The 14,576-nt window shown below is 25.3% G+C and overlaps 1 protein-coding gene across 1 annotated transcript in view; it reads left to right on the plus strand.

The window, feature by feature from the left end:
• LOC129612551 (frizzled-2-like) overlaps positions 1–14,576 on the plus strand; it is a 256,524-nt gene that overhangs the window by 52,293 nt on the left and 189,655 nt on the right. Inside the window, exon 3 of the mRNA XM_055526212.1 lies at positions 8,397–8,496. The gene's annotated coding sequence lies outside the window, so the exon portion shown is untranslated. The remainder of the gene's footprint in view (positions 1–8,396; positions 8,497–14,576) is intronic.

A 14,576-nucleotide genomic window follows, 5' to 3' on the forward strand; every position in this document is an offset into this window, starting at 1 on the left:
TTTTAAGTTTTTGCTCCTCTTTATTTTTTCTATAACAAGGGATGTAACTGTTTTGTCAAATGATGTAGCAAAATGTATAGCTTAAACTAATTGTGCAGTATGAAACGGGAAACGTAGTAATCTTGTGATTTCATCGTAGCATGACATAGTTTCGATAAGTGCGTTATATTGAATGTATTACTCCTAGGAAGGATTTCGAAAAAAAAAAAAGAGTGAAATAATAGTGATTAATATTGATATAGTGGCGTAATGAATACGCCATGCTATACATTACATACAGATACACATTTCCTTTTATATACATAGTTAGAATAATTAAAATGAGTTCACATTATATATGTATGTATTATTATGTTCACATTATATATGTATGTCCGCACACGTCATTTATACGACTACCATATTAGTAAAAATTTTGAACCTATACCAACCTCTACAATATACTCGCTCATAAATTCACTGAAATAAATAGGTCGAATTTTAGTATTCAAATTTTCATTTTGCTCTTTTCCTTCCGTTGGTATCAAAAGTAAAAATTCCAAAGTTTCATCCCTGATATTTTATCATTGCATTGTTCACATTTCATAAACAAATTATGAAAAAATTAATCATGTCTGGTGTCATTTTCTTCATGTTTTTCTTTCAGCTTTTGTTGTTATTTTTCCATTAAAAATTTTAATTTCTTAATAATTTTTCGTATTCACATGTGTCACAATTAAGGTGATTTATTGGAATAATATTTCACTAGAATTGAAAATAAACACAATTTTTTGTTGTAAAATTCTAAGAAATAAATTGTGTGTATTTATGCTAAAAAAATGGGAATTTAAAGATATATTGCAAAAAATTACAAAATTATGCAAATTAAGAATTTAAAAAAAAAAATCGGGATTTCGCGGACCCTACAAAAATTTAATTGCACATTATTTTGTAGTTTTGTTTTCACATACTATGTAGGTATGTGTGTATGCAAGGAAGTAAACACTCAATACACAATATTTTCTATAGAATTAGATTTAATAATATTTATTCAGTAGGAATCTTTCGTTAAAAGTCTAAAATTATTGGTATCAACACTTTAAAGTGTTGAAGAGACCAATATCGATTTTCATAAATTTAGACAATCTTCTATCATTAATCATTACTAGACCTTAAATTACTTATTATTAAATTACTTATTACTTTTGTCCGTATTTTACATTCGGATCGATCTCGGAGTTCAAGAACGTGTCGAAAAGAGTATATAAAATCAATAAACCTTAATAGTTGTAAATTAATAAAAGTAACCCCTGACCTTCCAAATTTTTTTTGTTCCAAAACTTGTCATCGTGAAAATGTAACAATACCACTCTTGCTTTTATTGCGTGCAATTAAAAGAAAAATTTAACTTTCAAACACATAAATGAGGTACTTTTAATTTAATTCATATGAAAATTTTGTATTTTAAAAATGTCTTGCACATACAAAATAGCAAATCTTTTATCAATTGAACCCAATTTATTTTATGAATGAAAAGAATAAACTGTCAAACGAAAATTGTGAACTACTAATCTGAAATGAATTTACAAAAATTATAATTTTTCTACGATTTTTAATAATAAAATCAATCCAACGCATTTTAAATGCATAATAAAATGTCCTACTTTCAACAAAGCACTTCTCAATTCAGAATTGTCACTTCATTCCAAGAAATTACTATGGATGCATTGCTTGTTTTGTCTTATAATTTTTGAAAAGAAAAGGTACAATTTTATACGCGTAAGCTACAGAATAATATTTTTCTCAATTTAATGGACTACTAACCTCGAAGACACAAAATATTCAATGTACACAATATTGTAAGAAAATTAAAAACGCATTTGATTTTCAATTACGGTGTCCTATTTCTCAATTCACAATTAATATTACTCCGGATAACAATTTCAATAATAAATAAAATAAATATTAAATGGTGACTTTAACATTTGCTTACTGTTATTTTCTAAAAACGGAAAAAACTAGGATCAGAGTAACACCTACTTATATATACAATAGTAATTATACTTTTTATAATTATTGTTAAACTTCATTCATTATTATTAATATTCAATAAATTTTCAGGATGAAGAATTTGTTAAGGATTTTCATTTCATGTCCTAATTTATTTCTTTCTTTTAACAATAATAGTAACAATAAATTGTTACTATAATGAGTATAGTAAGGATTTTAATGAAAACACCGATACGAAGAGACTGTTTAAATATAATAGTCACAGAATACAATACTTTTGAATGTTCAACAAAAAATCCATCCATTAAATTAAAATTTGAATTGGATGACCTACTTTTATTTTAACTCTTTATATTTTTGTTTCTTGTATTCTGTAAAATTCTGTAGAATACACGGGGAAGCTACAAATTTTAAATCGTTTTTTATTAAGAAAACACAAAGCAGTTTAGTTAAAATGAGACAATGTTTTTTACTATAAAAATTAAAAGTAAAAACTTTATGTAATAAGATGTGGCCCTATAAAGCATAAATATTTATGCATATATAGATGTGTATTGGTATGAGTACAATTATATTATGAAATTGTAACATGCTTGCATATACTTATATATTAAAACATTCATATATCAAAAATACATTCATCAAATCCCTATCATATCAAAATGAGTCCTGCAAAAGCAAAAAGAAAGTAATATTTTATATTTCCTGACTATCGCAATCAAAATAATGGATTCGATTCTCTTAAATATATACATAAATATTGTATAGGTATACATATATTTGAGTACAAATGCATATAAAATGTATAAAACAGCAGGAATACTCTGAAATCATATAAGAAAGGAATGGGTATTGGAACGAGAAATATAGAATTTTTCTTTTATTTTTTTAATCAAGTCAAAGATTTTTCATATCGCGTGACTGCTTTCATTATTTTCTTTCAATATTCGTTACAATATCTTGCATATAATAATATGTATAGATACACATATATACAACTTATATAAGTATAAATACATATAACACATTTCCATATCATAATACCAACAAAAAACAGCAGGTAAACTTAACAAAGAAACACACGTCAAATATTAACCAAAAAAAGAGTATAGGCACAAAAAAAGGAGTTATGCATAAATTTATATGAAAACGATGTATGTACGTATTCACACAAATGCGAACACTCTATGTTTTATGTGTATATACATACATTCGTATTATTATAATTATGTAAAACGAAGTGTGTACATAAAAAGTTTACTGTCAAAGCACGTGAATATTTTATAATGTTCTATGTCAGGTGTGCAAGAATACGAAAAAATTTCGTTCTGTCATATTAATAATTAGTATAACTTGTACACGTATGTAGCGTGTATATGTGACAACATGTGAGGGTTAAATTTGATTTTATTAAATATTATAACATCAAAATACCTTTGTGTTGCTGCGGACTTGTAACAATATTGGGACTTTCTGTGATTTACTACTTTCCCGAAGTTAATCTAAACAGTTCACATTTCAAGCTTTGCCAAGAAATTTTTACTTCATTGAGCTCTCCTAATAAATCTCTATTTTTCAATCTCTATTTTTAATATTATTAAATAATCAAAATTTTAGTTTCGCCATAATTTCTCTATTACTAAAAAAAACATAATTGCTTGTACATTAAAAAATTGTTATAAAGAAAAAACCAATTTAAAAATTTTGATTGGTAAACATTTTTTGCTTTTAAGGAGAATTAAATTGAATTAAAAGGGATTGAAATAAAAAAACATTGTTTTTTAAACGAAGATCAATAAAAAGGTTTTAAGATAGAAATATTCAAATATCCATTTATAAATCTAAAAAATGTCAGAGAGTCTCAAGCAATGCAATTCTTTTCAAAGAAGTTTCACCTATCAGTTTAAATTCTGCCTTTAGTTATATGCTAAATATTAGTATGAGTAAGTGAAATAAACTAATAATGCAAGCACAAGATGGATTCTCTAACAATATCCTGATTCATGTTATTCTTATAAGAAATATAGAAATCCCCATTTAAATTTCCCCATTTATTTAGGATTAAATGAAATCAAAACAACGATACCAAAAATATTGCAGAGAAAAATTTAATTTATAAAAAATGAAGTAAATTATTAAATGTATAATTATGTATATATACATATCAACTTTGTACCTACCATACAAGTACCCACGCATATTAATTAAACACGTGGGGATATAAGAGTGATCATATTTAATAAATTTGAAAAGAAGGCAAAATGCGTTGCTCAGGTTACACAAAAGTTTTTGCGTATTATTAAAAATTCACTCTCTTACTCTTGTAATACATAAAAGTGTTAAAGCCCTAGTTTAAAATCCCATTCAAGGAACAAAACTTTGCTATAGAACCTTAATTACCATGTTAAAGAGCACAAATAAAAAAATCTGAAAATATTACAAGTAGAGTACGTGCTTATTACAAATAAACGGCCACCCTAAAAATTTATTTTGCATACTGTGTTTTAATATTTATATACAAACACACAAATATACTGATGTGAATTGAAAATATTATAATAATAAAAGGATTTGTTTTTTATAGTAGATTATGATACTTAAATATGACATTAACATAACATAAAAAAAAAACAAAAACAAAAAATCAGCAATTTAGAGTTTTTATTTTGGTCTCTGATTTTTCGCAAAGCCATAATAATTTTACTGTCCAGACAATGATTGTCGTAGTATAATAATTGTGTTCCTTTTCTCTTCTTCTTTGCTATGCAGCTTGTTTTGTTTTGCTGTTGCTGCTGTTATAACTACTACTTATACATAATTTTCTCTTAGAATTTTTCAAAATTGTGATTATCTCTAGTTATTTTTCTTCTTAATGGATTTTTCTTTCTGCTAAGAAATTACGAAGACTGATGATTGCGGTTAAAAAAAGAAGCCAAAACAAAAAAACAATTCTTTTTTGTCAAAGTTCTCCAATAAATCTTTAAGAAGTCATTCATAAAAAGATAAAGCAAAAAATCAGGAAACAGAACCCTTTTCTTTCTAAAATTTTATTCTTGAACTTTCGTTTCATATTTTCCCTCCCTTTCTATGCTTTTGATAGAAATATTTTCGTATAATTCTTCAATATACAGTCGTATAACATTTTTAATGTGTGCTTTGAATTGAATTATTGCTTTGGTAAAATGAAAGTGGTTACCAGTTAAAACTGCAAAATTATTATAAGTTAGGTAGAAAAAAAAATATGTATTCGGCAAACAGTAAATTCTCGCTAAATTGGAATGAAGAATATTTTTTCCGAATAATGTGATTCTATAATTCTCACAAAATAGTCAAGAATAGAGTAACTAATTTTATAATAAATTTATTATATCTTATGTTATAAATATCTTGTGTTATAAATTTAATATTGACGAACACCCGAAGTAATCTATCAAAAATTACTCAAGAATGAGCCGATAAAGTTAAATATAAAAGATCAGTTTCCATTTTCTTGTTAAAAATTTTCCACAGAGAAAATAATTACCACTATATAAAATTTATCGAATTCTAGTGGAAATTAAGTTTGTCGCATCATGTTATCAAAAGTTTTGAATTCTCGCAATATAAATATTGTAGTTGATCATCGCATGTGATTTTCCAAAAAAATAGACCAGTTGTTCATTGATAAAAATGAAAAATGTATCAAGTAACACTATCTTATTCATTTGGAGGAATCAACGATTACCATTATTTCTTCAAATTTTGGCTCACATTGCCCGGAATTTACTGTGATGATTATTTGCTAAAAGAAACTTCAATATTATTAAGGTTTTTGTTGTTTTTTTGTTTTTGGAAAAAAGACTAGAAAAATATTTCTTAAAGGAAAACTTTTCTAAAAATTTTTTTTTGTTTTTTTGATTTATGAAACAAAATTTATTGCTATGAAAAAAAAGAATTTTTTTTCTTATTTTCAAACTTTTATTTCGTAAAAGAGCAACAAAATGTTTGTAAAATACCAAAAAACAAAAACGACAAAATTCTTAACTTCGAATAAACTTGTACATACTTACAAACTTCTATAACAAAATTTAATGTAAATAATGTATACGCAAAAATAGGGTACCAAATTTTGCTTGTTCTTGTACAAAAAGAAAAACCGATGGCGCTTGAAGGACTTTTGCTCGTTCATTTTGTTGTTTTTTGCGGTTTTCCTCCACCCATTATTCAGAAAGCTCAAAATCAGTTTCTAAAAAACAAAAATGGCTACCTATACTAAAAAACAAAAACAAAAAATTTGTTGCTCTCTGTACAAAAATGAAATTTTTCCAGTTTCAAAAATTATAATGGAAAAATAAAGAAAATGTTAATTTGCTTTGGCCTCATTAGCTTTATAATTTATTTATTTAAACTTTAGTTATAAAATACTTGTTGTATATATTATATATGTATATATATATGAGACTTAAAGGAGGTCCTGCTAATAGTTTTGAAAAATTAAAAAAGCAAAACTGTAATAGGATAATAAATCAAAAAATTCAAAGTATAAGTATTGCAGTATAAGGCTAAGAACAAAAAAAAATCCGGAAATAATTCTTAATTCACTTACTTTTTATAAATGCTTATTTTAAAATCACAAAATTACCCCTTTTTCTTCAAATTACTGTTTTAACCATTGGAAATTAAAATCATAAATTTTGCAACTTTTCTTTTACTTACCGTTTTCATTTAAAATTCTTATACATAAACTAAAGTTATGGTCATTAATCTTTTTGCAATTATGATCTTTAAACATTATTGTTGAATGTAGTCAGTTTTTATAACAAATTGCGGGGCCTCTGGCATTACTCTGTCTCTATATATAGAAATATATTTTAAAAGTACACTATGCAATAAATATGAAATTTTTAAATACATTACATATAAGTACATAAATATAAGAATGAAATGCCTGTTGGTGGTAAAGTAGCCAATTTAAGTGACTTAACTGCGACTATTGTACTAAGTTTATTTTTTTCTTTAATTTATGTTATTATCTATAATATGCAAGTCACATATTAATCGGGGAAAAAAATGAATAAAATAAAAAAGTCAAGGAGTTTAAATCTCTGGTTACAAAGAAATCAAAAACTTATACGTTATTGTATAGGATAATATTTTATGATTATGTACCATAAATAGATCATCTATGTATTATGAAAATTAGTAATTATATAGTAATTTAACTTTTATGTGTACGGTATGGTAGGATAAAATTTCTTTTCTTGTTACAACAATTGAGAAAAAAGTTACTTGACTCAAAATTAACTTTAATCCTATAACTGTATAGAAAATGATTAATTAATCCAAATCTGTTAACTATATTTTGCCACTGTCGATCCACAAAAATCTTACTGAATAAGCAATTATAAAACATTTTTGTTTTCGTAACAGTCACATCTCTTATAAGGAGACATTGGTAAGAGAAATGAGGATATTCAGTTATGCTGCTTTGGGCCATTAGATTGACAATTTTAAAAAACTATTTTGTATTCAAGTTATAAATTGTGATCTTTCTTAAATATACACTGAGTTTCAGTCATAAAACTATACACATAATAGGTGGTTCAGTGGGCAATTAACTTGAAATATAATTGGGAATTAACAGTGGGGAATTAACTTGAAATAGCGGAAAATAATATTTAGAAATATAAAAACTAAATGTAGTACTCATGGATTTAAAACATAAGTAGTTAATCACATAATGACTAAAACTTTTCTAATTTATTTCTTTTGGATTAGAAGGGATAAGTTTATTGAGTGAAAATAGGTGAACACCAGTATTTCATGCTAATTTATTATTTCATTCTAATTCTTCAGTATCGTTATATCTGCTATTAATAGTCATTCCAAGCGCAACAATCGATGGAACAACTTTCGAGCTTGTTCTTTGGTCATAACCAAACCGTTTCACTACCTTTAAATAAAATCTCATCGAAACAGTTCCTATATTATTTTTTCTTTTGATTCGAATATTTTAATTTGGCATGTAGGCATCTATTTTTACTGTAATAAATATCAAACGTAAGATTTTTTGCTGTGTCATTTATTTAACGCTTTTTACATATTTAACATTGCTTAGACTAGCAATAAAAGTTTTCGCTGCAATAAAATGAGCTCCCAATTTTCTCTATGAATGGAGTTAATCTGTTTGCTGCATCATCAATTTATATTGCGAATTATTATAACAGCAATTATTTAAAATTCTTAAAAAATTATAGAGCAAGCTATATTCTTAATGAACTCATTAATTATAATTATTGCAAAGCTAAAAATTTTTTATATAATAATAAATATAATATTAAATACATATAAAATTTTATATTTTAAATAAATTATAATTAATGTAAATGCATAAATTTCTTATCCTAATTTCTTTATTTTTGTTTCAGGATTCCACTTACATTGGAAATTTTATATAAATTGCGTGAATTGAAAAATATTTCGAAGTAATCGGATTAATGAACATATAAAGTTGCATTCCTTGCACAGGTGAGATTTGTGACGTTATTTAATATTAGACTAATATATTATTATAGTTACTATTTGAATTATAAAATTAATCACATACATAATATGTTTGTTTATTAATGGTTCATTAAATATCTATGTACTATGTATATACAAGAATGTATATATTTACTGGACCAGTTTTTAAAATTAATAATGGATTTTTTTTTCAAATATTTTCACTACGAGCATATGGTATAGAAAAGATTTTGTTGATTTAGTAGTTGATCTCATATGAAATATTAACCAGTTTTATTGAATTTATTAAATCAATTAATTTTGTAAAATAATTCAATTACTCAGTATATAACATATATATGTAGATATAGAAACTATAGTTGTCATATTGAACTAAATAAATTTTTCAATTAACTATTTGAAAATTAATGTAATTTATACTGGCATTACGTGATTAAAGCGCTCATAGTTCAGTGTAATGTCATTATAAATTCAATTCTACTATAATGAGGCTTGAGTGAAATTACATGTGTACTTCTAATACATATTAATATACTTACTTATCCAATAACGAATTTCCAATAATTTTTTAATTTATTTTCTTATAAGTTATAGCTTACATATCATTTTACATAGATAAAAGGCCTTTTTGTGATAGTTAGAACATTTTTGACTGCTGAATTTTATTGAATATATATTTGATAGAGCTGCATAACTACCTTTACTTTAGAATTAAAATAATGTTTATTACAAGTGTTGAATTTCATTTCAATTAATTCATTATATCAAAAAATCGCAAATCATTCAAAAATAATGGAAAACAAAATTTTCCTCATCTTGTAAAATTTTCGTACAATATACTGAAAATTCTTTTTATGTGCATTTGTTTTAAATTTCTAGATGGTAATTGGTACCCATATGGAAGATTAAAATGGGCCATTAGTGACAATTCGGTTAATGGAACTCATTGCAAGAGAATGAAGGAAGAGAACAGAAGATTATAAAAATGCATTTTGATATGACCACTTCATTTCATATCATAACCTACCTTATTGTATACGGTGCGGTCCGTAACAATATTTTTCTACTTGTATTCCCCCACAACCAGAATTTAAATGAAAAATGCTAATGTAATAAAACCTAGTGGAAAAAAAACAAAATTTGCGGAAAAAATTAAATTTTTTTATTGATAAGAAAAATATTTCTATTTTTGACAAGCAATCATTTTGACATCATGAACTCTTCTATTTTAGAACATTAACCAATTTTATTTTATAAAAAGTAAAATTTTCATTTAATATTTGCGGACATTTTTGTACTATGTGTTTAAACATGCTGTAGTTTAAAATAGAAAACTTAATTGAATTCCATGAAAATTTACATTGTATCTAAAACTTTGAGAATTTCTTCCTCTATTAATTTCTTTGAAACAGAATAAAATTTTAAATATTAAAATTTCTTGTATTTTATTTCGATTTTATGAACTATCCAATAACTCCCTTTAAAGTAAAACTAACTTGTTTGTCAGCAGTGCCACTTCCATTATTGAATAAAATTTTTAAATGTGAAAAATTTGCAGACGGTTTATTTCGTTTTATTTCCATTTTGTAGAATCATTCTAAAGTTTTACAAATTAAATTTTTTTTGTACAAAATTAATTAATTTCAATTATTTTAAAAAAATTATTACTAACAAAATGGTAATTTATTCTGGAAATTTCAGAAGTATTTAGCAACAACATTAATTGAAAATGGCTTTTCGCAGAAGAAAATTCTTCACAAATAAAAAACATTGAAGAGTATCACAAGAACTAAATCTTAACAAATGCACATTTTTAAATAAATTCTTTACAATATAGATTTTAAAAGAAATTCATAAAACTTTACCAAAATTTTAAATTAAAAAAGCTTTGAACAATGTTTGGGAATTCCTTCTTTCTAAAATCATTTCCAACATAATTCTTTTTTATCATAGTTTTGACTGAGACACCATGAAAGCCATTTTTCTTTTTTAAATTGCAAAATGGAGAAACTTCTAAAATACTTCGTTTTCCATTTTCAACTATTATTTTTTTAAGGATTTTTTTTAGTGAAATCAGCACAAAACCCAAAAATAAAATAAATCTTCCTAAATATTTTAAATAGAAAATAAAACTTTTCTGACAAGGATTTTTTTTTATTTTCAAGATTTTTCACTGAGACATCATTTAAAAAAAGAAACCAGCAAAAATAAAAATTTAGAAAGAACAAAATTTTCCAACATCCTCATATACTCTTTATTATGACGTCAATCCTTTCTCTTTTATATTTTTCTAGTTTCTATTCTTTTCTATTATACACTTGAATTTCAATTTCTTAGAAAAAGAAGGACATTAATCTTGATATAAGTTTACATTCTTTCCCATATTTTATTTATTTTTAGTTCTTTTTTTTTGGAACTCTTTAAATTTATTTAAATTTTTATTGTGGACGAAGATTATTTTGCATTCTTTGAATAAGAATAAATTTCCTTGTCTATTACTATAAGCGATTATATTAAATAATTTCTTGTTTTCAGATTTAAAATATTACAATAGGCTAATCTGAAATTATAAAAACAAGAAGTATTTACATAATTTTAATTTATATAAAGTGGGTATAAAACTCTCCAGGGCCTTGTGCTTTTTTCGGTACTGAAATAAGTAATGATTCCAAGCAATCGCCTAATAAATAGCACAACTTGTTAGTGGAAAAGAAAATCAATACGAAACTTAATATGTTCGAAAATAGGATATTTAATGAATGTTGAAAACCCAAAAATCTAACTTATATGAACAAAATCTTTAAATTTCAAACTCCTTAAAACTGTAGTTTCCCACCATTCTAAACGCAAATAAAAACAACGTCAATTATTTACTAATTGTTAATAACTTATATTAAATTTAACTTGTATTAGAATGCTACAGAAATTTCTTCATAAAGTCTGCTCATAAGGACCATTTTTCTAACATAAGAACAAGATTGAAAAAAAATTTACCTTTAATAACCGAGCAGATTTTTCTAATTGTTGATTCGTTCCATGCTCACCGATCCCAAATTTCTGATGTTATACCAACAACAAAAATGGGATCAATATTTTTAGACATCAGCTGATGAATAAAATGCCGTATCAACAATTACCTTATGAGAACGTTCCAAGTCTGTTTTTACTTTTTAGAAATAAAGTTAGTTACCTTTGTTTAATGCTTGAAGTAGTATAAATCAAGACATAAGTGCGCTCTGCATTGTAAACCTTATTTACACTTTAAAATTTCAAGTTCTAAAAATCTGATATAATTAAAATTCAAACACCTACCTTAAGAATGAAGCAATTTTTTTCATTACTCATCTGCAGAAAAATTATTAAATTCACTATCTTTTGACGGACACCTCGTTCTTAAATATGCTAACACCATTAACCAAAACCATTCTTCTCCTTTATTTAATATTTGCAAGAGAAAAAAAAGTAAAAAGAGCAAATAAGGACTAGACTCGTCTCGTTTTATTATGCATTATTTATTTTATAAAAGAGAAAAAGTGAAAGACAAACTGCAAAAAAAACCTTCTAGAAATGTCATTTTAGTGTTCCTTGACATTTTATCCCTTTTGTGTCGCATACGTTCCCTTAATAAAGCGACCAAATAAAAAAAAATCAAAATAAAACTAAAAAAAGGGGGAAAAGTTGAAAAATTCAACAAAACAAAAAATGACGAACTGGAAATTACCAGTGAATGCGAAAATAAAAAAAGGGACCTTAAATTTCACTTGAATCTATTTGAAATCCAGACAACCAGCAATTTTATTTTCTATAATTTTGCCTTCGTACTTTTTTCTGCAAAATTTTCTATTTCTATTTCAATTTATGCTTGTTGTTGTAATGTACTTTATAGTCTATTTAACTTTCGCTTGATTCATCCTTCTTACCAAATGAACAAAAGAGAAAGCAACGTTGAAAAAGAAATATTTCTTGTACCACATAAAAAAATTAGTTACCTAAATGTTTAACTCAGTGTTTCATAAAAACAGTGGTTTGTTGAAATAAACTTCCAAACATAGAGATTTCCCAGACATTTGAACATGCTAAATAAAACATTTGGAATTATTAGAATAACGGCAGTTTCGTAATAATAGCAGAAAAGTACGTTTTATTTCTATTCCCTGTCAATCATTCATTATCCTTTTACACTCGAATTTGCAGCCCATATCAAAAATAACAAAAACTCTTTAACTCTTCAGCTGAACTCATTTGCCCGGTTCGAATCAACATTTTATAAAACATCATTTACATGAAAATTTTTCTCATTCCGCTGTAGATTTTCTTCTCTCTCCGAAAACGTTGATTGAGTGTTACTGTGAAACTATTTCAAACCTCTCAACAAATAAGGAGAGTTCAGTAATTTCATAAACAAAATTGAATATGCTATGTCAACATTGTAGTTTAAAAAACATTTTAAATATCGAAAAAAATTAATATACTGCGAGAAATTTATGCGTAATTGTTTTTAATAATTAAAGGAATCTAAATTGTAATATAAATAATAAAATCGAAAAGAGGAAAAAGTTATACGAACCATTTCTAAATTACTTTACCAAAGGAGAAAGATTAATTTACGCTCGATGTATTCATTTCATTTATTTTTCGAGTAAAATGAATATGCTCTTCATTATGTTCCTGGACCGTATACCAGAAAATCGAACAAAATTTTTATATGACAGCCAAGATTCTACAATTACGGTAAAGAAAATAATCTTCCAGATCTTTTCGATTTAAATCGAAATTTGCTATAGCAACTTGCAAATCATTTTTTATGGTACACCTTATACCTATATTTTTATTACATATACCCAACTCATACTAATATGTTATCCTTGAAAAAAAAAAATAGAAAAAATCTACGTACATAATACAAAGAAAGAAGAAAAATTAAGGATAATTTGCTTTTGATTTTAAAGTTCAATTTTAGTATTTTTTCTTTTTTTGTTTTTCTTGTGCCTTCCTTGACTTCCAGTATAAAATATTTTAGACAGGTATGTGTGTGTGTGTGCAAATGTCCTTTTTCTTACAAATTTTTCCTTCTGACTTTGTCCCTTTTTTTTATTACGTGTTTTATTGATATTATTCTCTTCAATAGGTTTTGTAAATGGGGCAATGGACGAAAGAAGAAAATATAGAAGGAAGAATAATTGAAGATAAAAGATTTATAACGGTTTATTTTTAGAATTTTTCTTCTTCAATTTTCCTTTTTTTTAGTATAACGTATTTACAATTTTCTATTCTGCTTTGCAAAAAATACACACGTTTGTACATTTTAAGAAATTATTTTGAACAATTTAATATCACAGTATAACAAAACAAAAATTCGGAATAATTTAAACGTGCGCTGAAGATAAAATAAAAATGTTCTTCATAAAATTATTATTTAGCCTAATTAAATTAACAATTGGATTGTTATTGAACGCAATTTGTAAAAATCAAAGACTTAAAAAAAAGGTTTTTAGCTCATATTGTGAGTGAAATCGCGGTTACAGGCATTGTTTGATAAATGCACGTTCCTAAAATTTGCAGAATTAAGTTAAGAATTTCATAAAGAGAAATAATAACATGGTATTATTAAAAATTCGTCACCAGTTGATATTTTGTAAATTCAATACACGATAACATACGAATTAGGGGCAAAATGTATTATGTGAAAAGTGAGTCATTATGTGAGAGTCATAAAAACCAAACTCAGAATTATTATTGTGAACACAAACCAGTTCACAAAAATAGGTCTTGTCTACAATAAAGTCTTTAAATTATCAGCAGTTACACTGCCAGTTAGTTTATTCTTACCTCAGAACAACGTCCCAATAATCTGTATATTTTGAACTTTCTAACCAAACACTCTAATCTTTAAATCTACCTTACCAAATCTAGCCAATTTGTAACCTGAATTACATATATTAAAATTGATGTAAATGCAAAGACTTTTCCAGTCTTTCAAAATTTTTAACTTGCAGCGTTTTTCAACACCAATTACTTTTAAATAAATAATTATAATTAAAATTTTTTACAGAGATAAAATCCAGAATAGCAAGAAATGGTTT

This window comes from Condylostylus longicornis, unplaced genomic scaffold (genome assembly GCF_029603195.1).
Source record: "Condylostylus longicornis isolate FDR11 unplaced genomic scaffold, ASM2960319v2 ptg000075l, whole genome shotgun sequence".
Lineage (NCBI taxonomy): Eukaryota > Metazoa > Arthropoda > Insecta > Diptera > Dolichopodidae > Condylostylus > Condylostylus longicornis.